A 13,715-nucleotide genomic window follows, 5' to 3' on the forward strand; every position below is an offset into this window, starting at 1 on the left:
ACGTGTCCAGAGATACGGCACTCGCTGCACCTACCTTAGGTGAAAGACTTTCTACAGCGATACGGCACTTGCTGCACCTACTTAGGGTGAATACTTTTTTAGAAAAATATTCACTATTTATATTTAAATGACTGTATTTACATTGATGCCTTGGGGCTATTTTCCACTTGAATGCAAGGCAGTGTGCTCCCTTTTTCTTTTTGAATGTCTAAATGACGGCTCCCGTGAGCCTCTTGCTGACGAGCACTGGCGATGCACCTGTGGGCATACTGAGTGGTACAGAAACCTGTGAGGACGTTTGGCGGCATTTCAAGAGACACCTTCAGTTACATTCGGTCTCTGCTGATGACGGCTGAAAGCCAGAAACATGTGTCCAGAGATACGGCACTCGCTGCACCTACCTTAGGTGAAAGACTTTCTACAGTGATACGGCACTTGCTGCACCTACTTAGGGTGAATACTTTTTTTGAAAAATTCTCACTATTTATATTTAAATGACTGCATTTACCATGATGCCTTGGGGCTATTTTCCACTTGAATGCAAGGCAGTGTGCTCCCTTTTTCTTTTTGGATGTCTAAATGACGGCTCCCTTGAGCCGTTGCTGACGAGCACTGGCGATGCACCTGTGCGCCTAATAAGTGGTACAGAAACCTGTGAGGACGTTTGGCGGCATTTCAAGCGACCCCTTCAGTTACGTACGCTCTCTGCTGATGACGGCCGAAAGCCAGAAACACGTGTCCAGAGATACGGCACTCGCTGCACCTACCTTAGGTGAAAGACTTTCTACAGCGATATGGCACTTGCTGCACCTACTTAGGGTGAATACTTTTTTTGAAAAATTCTCCCTATTTATATTTAAATGACTGCATTTACCATGATGCCTCGGGGCTATTTTCCACTTGAATGCAAGGCAGGGTGCTCCCTTTTTCTTTTTGGATGTTTAAATGACGGCTCCCGTGAGCCTCTTGCTGACGAGCACTGGCGATGCACCTGTGCGCCTACTGAGTGGTACAGAAACCTGTGAGGACGTTTCGTGGCATTTCAAGCGACCCCTTCAGTTACATACGCTCTCTGCTGATGACGACCGAAAGCCAGAAACACGTGTCCAGAGATACGGCACTCGCTGCACCTACCTTAGGTGAAAGACTTTCTACAGCGATACAGCACTTGCTGCACCTACTTAGGGTGAATACTTTTTTTGAAAAATTCTCACTATTTATATTTAAATGACTGCATTTACCATGATGCCTTGGGGCTATTTTCCACTTGAATGCAAGGCAGTGTGCTCCCTTTTTCTTTTTGGATGTCTAAATGACGGCTCCCGTGAGCCTCTTGCTGACGAGCACTGGCGATGCACCTGTGGGCCTACTGAGTGGTACAGAAACCTGTGAGGACGTTTGGCGGCATTTCAAGCGACCCCTTCAGTTACATTACGCTCTCTGCTGATGACGGCTGAAAGCCAGCAACATGTGTCCAGAGATATGGCACTCGCTGCACCTACCTTAGGTGAAAGACTTTCTACAGCGATACGGCACTTGCTGCACCTACTTAGGGTGAATCCTTTTTTTGAAAAATTCTCACTATTTATATTTAAATGGCTGCATTTACCATGATGCCTTGGGGCTATTTTCCACTTGAATGCAAGGCAGGGTGCTCCCTTTTCTTTTTGGATGCTTAAATGACGGCTCCCGTGAGCCTCTTCCTGACGAGCACTGGCGATGCACCAGTGCGTCTACTGAGTGGTACAGAAACCTGTGAGGACGTTTGGTGGCATTTCAAGCGACCCCTTCAGTTACATACGCTCTCTGCTGATGACGGCCGAAAGCCAGAAACACGTGTCCAGAGATACAGCACTCGCTGCACCTACCTTAGGTGAATAACTTTCTACAGCGATACGGCACTTGCTGCACCTACTTAGGGTGAATACTTTTTTTGAAAAATATTCACTATTTATGTTTAAATGACTGCATTTACAATGATGCCTTGGGGCTATTTTCCACTTGAATGCAAGGCAGTGTGCTCCCTTTTTCTTTTTGGATGCTTAAATGACGGCTCCCGTGAGCCTCTTGCTGACGAGCACTGGCGATGCACCAGTGCGTCTACTGAGTGGTACAGAAACCTGTGAGGACGTTTGGTGGCATTTCAAGCGACCCCTTCAGTTACATACGCTCTCTGCTGATGACGGCCGAAAGCCAGAAACACGTGTCCAGAAATACAGCACTCGCTGCACCTACCTTAGGTGAAAGACTTTCTACAGCGATACGGCACTTGCTGCACCTACTTAGGGTGAATACTTTTTTTGAAAAATTCTCACTATTTATATTTAAATGACTGCATTTACCATGATGCCTTGGGGCTATTTTCCACTTGAATGCAAGGCAGTGTGCTCCCTTTTTCTTTTTGGATGTCTAAATGACGGCTCCCTTGAGTCGTTGCTGACGAGCACTGGCGATGCACCTGTGCGCCTAATAAGTGGTACAGAAACCTGTGAGGACGTTTGGCGGCATTTCAAGCGACCCCTTCAGTTACGTACGCTCTCTGCTGATGACGGCCGAAAGCCAGAAACATGTGTCCAGAGATACGGCACTCGCTGCACCTACCTTAGGTGAAAGACTTTCTACAGCGATATGGCACTTGCTGCACCTACTTAGGGTGAATACTTTTTTTGAAAAATTCTCCCTATTTATATTTAAATGACTGCATTTACCATGATGCCTCGGGGCTATTTTCCACTTGAATGCAAGGCAGGGTGCTCCCTTTTTCTTTTTGGATGTTTAAATGACGGCTCCCGTGAGCCTCTTGCTGACGAGCACTGGCGATGCACCTGTGCGCCTACTGAGTGGTACAGAAACCTGTGAGGACGTTTCGTGGCATTTCAAGCGACCCCTTCAGTTACATACGCTCTCTGCTGATGACGACCGAAAGCCAGAAACACGTGTCCAGAGATACGGCACTCGCTGCACCTACCTTAGGTGAAAGACTTTCTACAGCGATACAGCACTTGCTGCACCTACTTAGGGTGAATACTTTTTTTGAAAAATTCTCACTATTTATATATAAATGACTGCATTTACCATGATGCCTTGGGGCTATTTTCCACTTGAATGCAAGGCAGTGTGCTCCCTTTTTTTTTTTAGGATCTCTAAATGACGGCTCCCGTGAGCCTCTTGCTGACGAGCACTGGCGATGCACCTGTGCGCCTACTGAGTGGTACAGAAACATGTGAGGATGTTTGGCGTCATTTCAAGCGACCCCTTCAGTTACATACGCTCTCTGCTGATGACGGCCGAAAGCCAGAAACACGTGTCCAGAGATACGGCACTCGCTGCACCTACCTTAGGTGAAAGACTTTCTACAGCGATACAGCACTTGCTGCACCTACTTAGGGTGAATACTTTTTGTGAAAAATATTCACTATTTATATTTAAATGACTGCATTTACCATGATGCCTTGGGGCTATTTTCCACTTGAATGCAAGGCAGTGTGCTCCCTTTTTCTTTTTGGATGTCTAAATGACGGCTCCCGTGAGCCTCTTGCTGACGAGCACTGGGGATGCACCTGTGGGCCTACTGAGAGGTACAGAAACCTGTGAGGACGTTTGGCGGCATTTCAAGCGACCCCTTCAGTTACATTACGCTCTCTGCTGATGACGGCTGAAAGCCAGCAACATGTGTCCAGAGATATGGCACTCGCTGCACCTACCTTAGGTGAAAGATTTTCTACAGCGATACGGCACTTGCTGCACCTACTTAGGGTGAATACTTTTTTTGAAAAATATTCACTATTTATATTTAAATGACTGCATTTACCATGATGCTTTGGGGCTATTTTCCACTTGAATGCAAGGCAGTGTGCTCCCTTTTTCTTTTTGGATGTCTAAATGACGGCTCCCGTGAGCCTCTTGCTGATGAGCACTGGCGATGCACCTGTGCGCCTACTGAGTGGTACAGAAACCTGTGAGGACGTTTGGCGGCATTTCAAGCGACCCCTTCAGTTACATACGCTCTCTGCTGATGACGGCCGAAAGCCAGAAACACGTGTCCAGAGATACGGCACTCGCTGCACCTACCTTAGGTGAAAGACTTTCTACAGCGATACGGCACTTGCTGCACCTACTTAGGGTGAATACTTTTTGTGAAAAATATTCACTATTTATATTTAAATGACTGCATTTACAATGATGCCTTGGGGCTATTTTCCACTTGAATGCAAGGCAGGGTGCTCCATTTGTCTTTTTGGATGTCTAAATGACGGCTCCTGTGAGCCTCTTGCTGACGAGCACTGGCGATGCACCTGTGGGCCTACTGAGTGGTACAGAAACCTGTGAGGACGTTTGGCGGCATTTCAAGCGACCCCTTCAGTTACATACGCTCTCTACTGATGACGGCTGAAAGCCAGAAACATGTGTCCAGAGATACGGCACTCGCTGCACCTACCTTAGGTGAAAGACTTTCTACAGCGATACAGCACTTGCTGCACCTACTTAGGGTGAATACTTTTTTTGAAAAATTCTCACTATTTATATTTAAATGACTGCATTTACCATGATGCCTTGGGGCTATTTTACACTTGAATGCAAGGCAGTGTGCTCCGTTTGTCTTTTTCAATGTCTAAATAACGGCTCCCGTGAGCCTCTTGCTCACGAGCACTGGCGATGCACCTGTGCGCCTACTGAGTGATACAGAAACCTGTTAGGACGTTTGGCGGCATTTCAAGCGACCCCTTCAGTTACATACGCTCTCTACTGATGACAGCTGAAAGCCAGAAACATGTGTCCAGAGATACGGCACTCGCTGCACCTACCTTAGGTGAAAGACTTTCTACAGCGATGTGGTACTTGCTGCAGCTACTTAGGGTGAATACTTTTTTTGAAAAATATTCACTATTTATATTTAAATGACTGCATTTACCATGATGCCTTGTGGCTATTTTCCACTTGAATACAAGTCAGGGTGCTCCCTTTTTCTTTTTGGATGTCTAAATGACGGCTCCCGTGAGCCTCTTGCTGACAAGCACTGGCGATGCACCTGTGCGCCTACTGAGTGGTACAGAAACCTGTGAGGACGTTTGGCGGCATTTCAAGTGACCCCTTCAGTTACATACGCTCTCTGCTGATGACGGCCGAAAGCCAGAAACACGTGTCCAGAGATACGGCACTCGCTGCACCTACCTTAGGTGAAAGACTTTCTACAGCGATACGGCACTTGCTGCACCTACCTAGGGTGAATACTTTTTTAGAAAAATATTCACTATTTACAGTATATTTAAATGACTGTATTTACCATGATGTCTTGGGGCTATTTTCCACTTGAATGCAAGGCAGGGTGCTCCCTTTTTCTTTTTGGATGCTTAAATGACGGCTCCCGTGAGCCTCTTGCTGACGAGCACTGGCGATGCACCTGTGGACCTACTGAGTGGTACAGAAACCTGTGAGGACGTTTGGCGGCATTTCAAGCGACCCCTTCAGTTACATACGCTCTCTGCTGATGACGGCCGAAAGCCAGAAACATGTGTCCAGAGATACGGCACTCGCTGCACCTACCTTAGGTGAAAGACTTTCTACAGCGATACAGCACTTGCTGCACCTACTTAGGGTGAATACTTTTTTTGAAAAAATCTCACTATTTATATTTAAATGACTGTTTTTACCATTATGCCTTGGGGCTATTTTCCACTTGAATGCAAGGCAGTGTGCTCCCTTTTTCTTTTTGGATGTCTAAATGACGGCTCCCTTGAGCCTCTGCTGACGAGCACTGGCGATGCACCTGTGCGCCTAATAAGTGGTACAGAAACCTGTGAGGACGTTTGGCGGCATTTCAAGTGACCCCTTCAGTTACATACGCTCTCTGCTGATGACGGCCGAAAGACAGAAACACGTGTCCAGAGATACGGCACTCGCTGCACCTACCTTAGGTGAAAGATTTTCTACAGCGATACGGCACTTGCTGCACCTACTTAGGGTGAATACTTTTTTTGAAAAATTCTTACTATTTATATTTAAATGACTGCATTTACCATGATGCCTTGGGGCTATTTTACACTTGAATGCAAGGCAGTGTGCTCCGTTTTTCTTTTTCGATGTCTAAATAACGGCTCCCGTGAGCCTCTTGCTCACGAGCACTGGCGATGCACCTGTGCGCCTACTGAGTGGTACAGAAACCTGTGAGGACGTTTGGTGGCATTTCAAGCAACCCCTTCAGTTACATACGCTCTCTGCTGATGACGGCCGAAAGCCAGAAACACGTGTCCAGAGATACGGCACTCGCTGCACCTACCTTAGGTGAAAGACTTTCTACAGCGATGTGGTACTTGCTGCAGCTACTTAGGGTGAATTCTTTTTTTGAAAAATATTCACTATTTATATTTAAATGACTGCATTTACCATGATGCCTTGTGGCTATTTTCCACTTGAATACAAGTCAGGGTGCTCCCTTTTTCTTTTTGGATGTCTAAATGACGGCTCCCGTGAGCCTCTTGCTGACAAGCACTGGCGATGCACCTGTGCGCCTACTGAGTGGTACAGAAACCTGTGAGGACGTTTGGCGGCATTTCAAGTGACCCCTTCAGTTACATACGCTCTCTGCTGATGACGGCCGAAAGCCAGAAACACGTGTCCAGAGATACGGCACTCGCTGCACCTACCTTAGGTGAAAGACTTTCTACAGCGATACAGCACTTGCTGCACCTACCTAGGGTGAATACTTTTTTAGAAAAATATTCACTATTTATATTTAAATGACTTTATTTACCATGATGCCTTGGGGATATTTTCCACTTGAATGCAAGGCAGTGTGCTCCCTTTTTTTTTTTTTATGTCTAAATGACGGCTCCCTTGAGCCTCTGCTGATGAGCACTGGCGATGCACCTGTGCGCCTAATAAATGGTACAGAAACCTGTGAGGACGTTTGGCGGCATTTCAAGCGACCCCTTCAGTTACATATGCTCTCTGCTGATGACGGCCGAAAGCCAGAAACACGTGTCCAAAGATACAGCACTCGCTGCACCTACCTTAGGTGAAAGACTTTCTACAGCGATACGGCACTTGCTGTATCTAATTAGGGTGAATACTTTTTAGAAAAATATTCACTATTTTTATTTAAATGACTGTATTTACCATGATGCCTTGGGGCTATTTTCCACTGGAATGCAAGGCAGTGTGCTCCCTTTTTCTTTTTGGATGTCTAAATGACGGCTCCGGTGAGCCTCTTGCTGACGAGCACTGGCGATGCACCCGTGTGCCTACTGAGTTGTACAGAAACCTGTGAGGACGTTTGGCGGCATTTCAAGCGACCCCTTCAGTTACATACGCTCTCTGCTGATGACGGTCGAAAGCCAGAAACACGTGTCCAGAGATACGGCACTCGCTGCACCTACCTTAGGTGAAAGACTTTCTACAGCGATACGGCACTTGCTGCACCTACTTAGGGTGAATACTTTTTTTGAAAAATTCTCACTATTTATATTTAAATGACTGCATTTACCATGATGCCTTTGGGCTATTTTACACTTGAATGCAAGGCAGTGTGCTCCCTTTTTCTTTTTGGATGTCTAAATGACGTCTCCCGTGAGCCTCTCGCTGACGAGCACTGGCGATGCACCTGTGCGCCTACTGAGTGGTACAGAAACCTGTGAGGACGTTTGGTGGCATTTCAAGCGACCCCTTCAGTTACATACGCTCTCTGCTGATGGCGGCCGAAAGCCAGAAACACGTGTCCAGAGATACCGCACTCGCTGCACCTACCTTAGGTGAAAGACTTTCTTCAGCGATGCGGTACTTGCTACAGCTACTTAGGGTGAATACTTTTTTTGAAAAATATTCACTATTTATATTTAAATGACTGCATTTACCATGATGCCTTGGGGCTATTTTCCACTTGAATGCAAGGCAGGGTGCTCCCTTTTTCTTTTTGGATGTCTAAATGACGGCTCCCGTGATCCTCTTGCTGACAAGAAATGGCGATGCACCTGTGCGCCTACTGAGTGGTACAGAAACCTGTGAGGACGTTTGGCGGCATTTCAAGCGACCCCTTCAGTTACATACGCTCTCTGCTGATGACGGCCGAAAGCCAGAAACACGTGTCCAGAGATATGGCACTCGCTGCACCTACCTTAGGTGAAAGACTTTCTACAGCGATACAGCACTTGCTGCACCTACTTAGGGTGAATACCTTTTTAGAAAAATATTCACTATTTTTATTTAAATGACAGTATTTACCATGATGCCTTGGGGCTATTTTCCACTTGAATGCAAGGCAGTGTGCTCCCTTTTTTTTTTTTGATGACTAAATGACGGCTCCCTTGAGCCTCTGCTGATGAGCACTAGCGATGCACCTGTGCGCCTAATAAATGGTACAGAAACATGTGAGGACGTTTGGCGGCATTTCAAGCGACCCCTTCAGTTACATACGCTCTCTGCTTATGACGGCCGAAAGCCTGAAACACGTGTCCAGAGATACGGCACTCGCTGCACCTACCTTAGGTGAAAGACTTTCTACAGCGATACGGTACTTGCTGCACCTACTTAGGGTGAATACTTTTTTTGAAAAATTCACACTATTTATATTGAAATGACTGCATTTACCATGATGCCTTTGGGCTATTTCACACTTGAATGCAAGGCAGTGTGCTCCCTTTTTCTTTTTGGCTGTCTAAATGAATGCTCCCGTGAGCCTCTTGCTGACGAGCACTGGCGATGCACCTGTGCGCCTACTGAGTGGTACAGAAACCTGTGAGGACGTTTGGCGGCATTTCAAGCGACCCCTTCAGTTACATACGCTCTCTGCTGATGACGGCCGAAAGCCAGAAACACGTGTCCAGAGATACGCCACTCGCTGCACCTACCTTAGGTGAAAGACTTTCTACAGCGATACGGCACTTGCTGTATCTACTTAGGGTGAATACTTTTTTAGAAAAATATTCACTATTTTTATTTAAATGACTGTATTTACCATGATGCCTTGGGGCTATTTTCCACTGGAATGCAAGGCAGTGTGCTCCCTTTTTCTTTTTGGATGTCTAAATGACGGCTCCGGTGAGCCTCTTGCTGACGAGCACTGGCGATGCACCCGTGTGCCTACTGAGTTGTACAGAAACCTGTGAGGACGTTTGGCGGCATTTCAAGCGACCCCTTCAGTTACATACACTCTCTGCTGTTGACGGCCGAAAGCCAGAAACACGTGTCCAGAGATACGGCACTCGCTGCACCTACCTTAGGTGAAAGACTTTCTACAGTGATACGGCACTTGCTGCACCTACTTAGGGTGAATACTTTTTTTGAAAAATTCTCACTATTTATATTTAAATGACTGCATTTACCATGATGCCTTGGGGCTATTTTCCACTTGAATGCAAGGCAGTGTGCTCCCTTTTTCTTTTTGGATGTCTAAATGACGGCTCCCTTGAGCCGTTGCTGACGAGCACTGGCGATGCACCTGTGCGCCTAATAAGTGGTACAGAAACCTGTGAGGACGTTTGGCGGCATTTCAAGCGACCCCTTCAGTTATGTACGCTCTCTGCTGATGACGGCCGAAAGCCAGAAACACGTGTCCAGAGATACGGCACTCGCTGCACCTACCTTAGGTGAAAGACTTTCTACAGCGATATGGCACTTGCTGCACCTACTTAGGGTGAATACTTTTTTTGAAAAATTCTCCCTATTTATATTTAAATGACTGCATTTACCATGATGCCTCGGGGCTATTTTCCACTTGAATGCAAGGCAGGGTGCTCCCTTTTTCTTTTTGGATGTTTAAATGACGGCTCCCGTGAGCCTCTTGCTGACGAGCACTGGCGATGCACCTGTGCGCCTACTGAGTGGTACAGAAACCTGTGAGGACGTTTCGTGGCATTTCAAGCGACCCCTTCAGTTACATACGCTCTCTGCTGATGACGACCGAAAGCCAGAAACACGTGTCCAGAGATACGGCACTCGCTGCACCTACCTTAGGTGAAAGACTTTCTACAGCGATACAGCACTTGCTGCACCTACTTAGGGTGAATACTTTTTTTGAAAAATTCTCACTATTTATATTTAAATGACTGCATTTACCATGATGCCTTGGGGCTATTTTCCACTTGAATGCAAGGCAGTGTGCTCCCTTTTTCTTTTTGGATGTCTAAATGACGGCTCCCGTGAGCCTCTTGCTGACGAGCACTGGCGATGCACCTGTGGGCCTACTGAGTGGTACAGAAACCTGTGAGGACGTTTGGCGGCATTTCAAGCGACCCCTTCAGTTACATTACGCTCTCTGCTGATGACGGCTGAAAGCCAGCAACATGTGTCCAGAGATATGGCACTCGCTGCACCTACCTTAGGTGAAAGACTTTCTACAGCGATACGGCACTTGCTGCACCTACTTAGGGTGAATCCTTTTTTTGAAAAATTCTCACTATTTATATTTAAATGGCTGCATTTACCATGATGCCTTGGGGCTATTTTCCACTTGAATGCAAGGCAGGGTGCTCCCTTTTCTTTTTGGATGCTTAAATGACGGCTCCCGTGAGCCTCTTCCTGACGAGCACTGGCGATGCACCAGTGCGTCTACTGAGTGGTACAGAAACCTGTGAGGACGTTTGGTGGCATTTCAAGCGACCCCTTCAGTTACATACGCTCTCTGCTGATGACGGCCGAAAGCCAGAAACACGTGTCCAGAGATACAGCACTCGCTGCACCTACCTTAGGTGAATAACTTTCTACAGCGATACGGCACTTGCTGCACCTACTTAGGGTGAATACTTTTTTTGAAAAATATTCACTATTTATGTTTAAATGACTGCATTTACAATGATGCCTTGGGGCTATTTTCCACTTGAATGCAAGGCAGTGTGCTCCCTTTTTCTTTTTGGATGCTTAAATGACGGCTCCCGTGAGCCTCTTGCTGACGAGCACTGGCGATGCACCAGTGCGTCTACTGAGTGGTACAGAAACCTGTGAGGACGTTTGGTGGCATTTCAAGCGACCCCTTCAGTTACATACGCTCTCTGCTGATGACGGCCGAAAGCCAGAAACACGTGTCCAGAGATATGGCACTCGCTGCACCTACCTTAGGTGAAAGACTTTCTACAGCGATACAGCACTTGCTGCACCTACTTAGGGTGAATACCTTTTTAGAAAAATATTCACTATTTTTATTTAAATGACAGTATTTACCATGATGCCTTGGGGCTATTTTCCACTTGAATGCAAGGCAGTGTGCTCCCTTTTTTTTTTTTGATGACTAAATGACGGCTCCCTTGAGCCTCTGCTGATGAGCACTAGCGATGCACCTGTGCGCCTAATAAATGGTACAGAAACATGTGAGGACGTTTGGCGGCATTTCAAGCGACCCCTTCAGTTACATACGCTCTCTGCTTATGACGGCCGAAAGCCTGAAACACGTGTCCAGAGATACGGCACTCGCTGCACCTACCTTAGGTGAAAGACTTTCTACAGCGATACGGTACTTGCTGCACCTACTTAGGGTGAATACTTTTTTTGAAAAATTCACACTATTTATATTGAAATGACTGCATTTACCATGATGCCTTGGGGCTATTTTACACTTGAATGCAAGGCAGTGTGCTCCCTTTTTCTTTTTGGCTGTCTAAATGAATGCTCCCGTGAGCCTCTTGCTGACGAGCACTGGCGATGCACCTGTGCGCCTACTGAGTGGTACAGAAACCTGTGAGGACGTTTGGCGGCATTTCAAGCGACCCCTTCAGTTACATACGCTCTCTGCTGATGACGGCCGAAAGCCAGAAACACGTGTCCAGAGATACGGCACTCGCTGCACCTACCTTAGGTGAAAGACTTTCTACAGCGATACGGCACTTGCTGTATCTACTTAGGGTGAATACTTTTTTAGAAAAATATTCACTATTTTTATTTAAATGACTGTATTTACCATGATGCCTTGGGGCTATTTTCCACTGGAATGCAAGGCAGTGTGCTCCCTTTTTCTTTTTGGATGTCTAAATGACGGCTCCGGTGAGCCTCTTGCTGACGAGCACTGGCGATGCACCCGTGTGCCTACTGAGTTGTACAGAAACCTGTGAGGACGTTTGGCGGCATTTCAAGCGACCCCTTCAGTTACATACGCTCTCTGCTGATGACGGCCGAAAGCCAGAAACACGTGTCCAGAGATACGGCACTCGCTGCACCTACCTTAGGTGAAAGACTTTCTACAGCGATACGGCACTTGCTGTATCTACTTAGGGTGAATACTTTTTTAGAAAAATATTCACTATTTTTATTTAAATGACTGTATTTACCATGATGCCTTGGGGCTATTTTCCACTGGAATGCAAGGCAGTGTGCTCCCTTTTTCTTTTTGGATGTCTAAATGACGGCTCCGGTGAGCCTCTTGCTGATGAGCACTGGCGATGCACCTGTGCGCCTAATAAATGGTACAGAAACCTGTGAGGACGTTTGGCGGCATTTCAAGCGACCCCTTCAGTTACATATGCTCTCTGCTGATGACGGCCGAAAGCCAGAAACACGTGTCCAAAGATACAGCACTCGCTGCACCTACCTTAGGTGAAAGACTTTCTACAGCGATACGGCACTTGCTGTATCTAATTAGGGTGAATACTTTTTAGAAAAATATTCACTATTTTTATTTAAATGACTGTATTTACCATGATGCCTTGGGGCTATTTTCCACTGGAATGCAAGGCAGTGTGCTCCCTTTTTCTTTTTGGATGTCTAAATGACGGCTCCGGTGAGCCTCTTGCTGACGAGCACTGGCGATGCACCCGTGTGCCTACTGAGTTGTACAGAAACCTGTGAGGACGTTTGGCGGCATTTCAAGCGACCCCTTCAGTTACATACGCTCTCTGCTGATGACGGTCGAAAGCCAGAAACACGTGTCCAGAGATACGGCACTCGCTGCACCTACCTTAGGTGAAAGACTTTCTACAGCGATACGGCACTTGCTGCACCTACTTAGGGTGAATACTTTTTTTGAAAAATTCTCACTATTTATATTTAAATGACTGCATTTACCATGATGCCTTTGGGCTATTTTACACTTGAATGCAAGGCAGTGTGCTCCCTTTTTCTTTTTGGATGTCTAAATGACGTCTCCCGTGAGCCTCTCGCTGACGAGCACTGGCGATGCACCTGTGCGCCTACTGAGTGGTACAGAAACCTGTGAGGACGTTTGGTGGCATTTCAAGCGACCCCTTCAGTTACATACGCTCTCTGCTGATGGCGGCCGAAAGCCAGAAACACGTGTCCAGAGATACCGCACTCGCTGCACCTACCTTAGGTGAAAGACTTTCTTCAGCGATGCGGTACTTGCTACAGCTACTTAGGGTGAATACTTTTTTTGAAAAATATTCACTATTTATATTTAAATGACTGCATTTACCATGATGCCTTGGGGCTATTTTCCACTTGAATGCAAGGCAGGGTGCTCCCTTTTTCTTTTTGGATGTCTAAATGACGGCTCCCGTGATCCTCTTGCTGACAAGAAATGGCGATGCACCTGTGCGCCTACTGAGTGGTACAGAAACCTGTGAGGACGTTTGGCGGCATTTCAAGCGACCCCTTCAGTTACATACGCTCTCTGCTGATGACGGCCGAAAGCCAGAAACACGTGTCCAGAGATATGGCACTCGCTGCACCTACCTTAGGTGAAAGACTTTCTACAGCGATACAGCACTTGCTGCACCTACTTAGGGTGAATACCTTTTTAGAAAAATATTCACTATTTTTATTTAAATGACAGTATT

The sequence above is a fragment of the Pleurodeles waltl genome, chromosome 3_1, assembly GCF_031143425.1.
Source record: "Pleurodeles waltl isolate 20211129_DDA chromosome 3_1, aPleWal1.hap1.20221129, whole genome shotgun sequence".
In the NCBI taxonomy this organism is placed as follows: Eukaryota; Metazoa; Chordata; class Amphibia; order Caudata; family Salamandridae; genus Pleurodeles; species Pleurodeles waltl.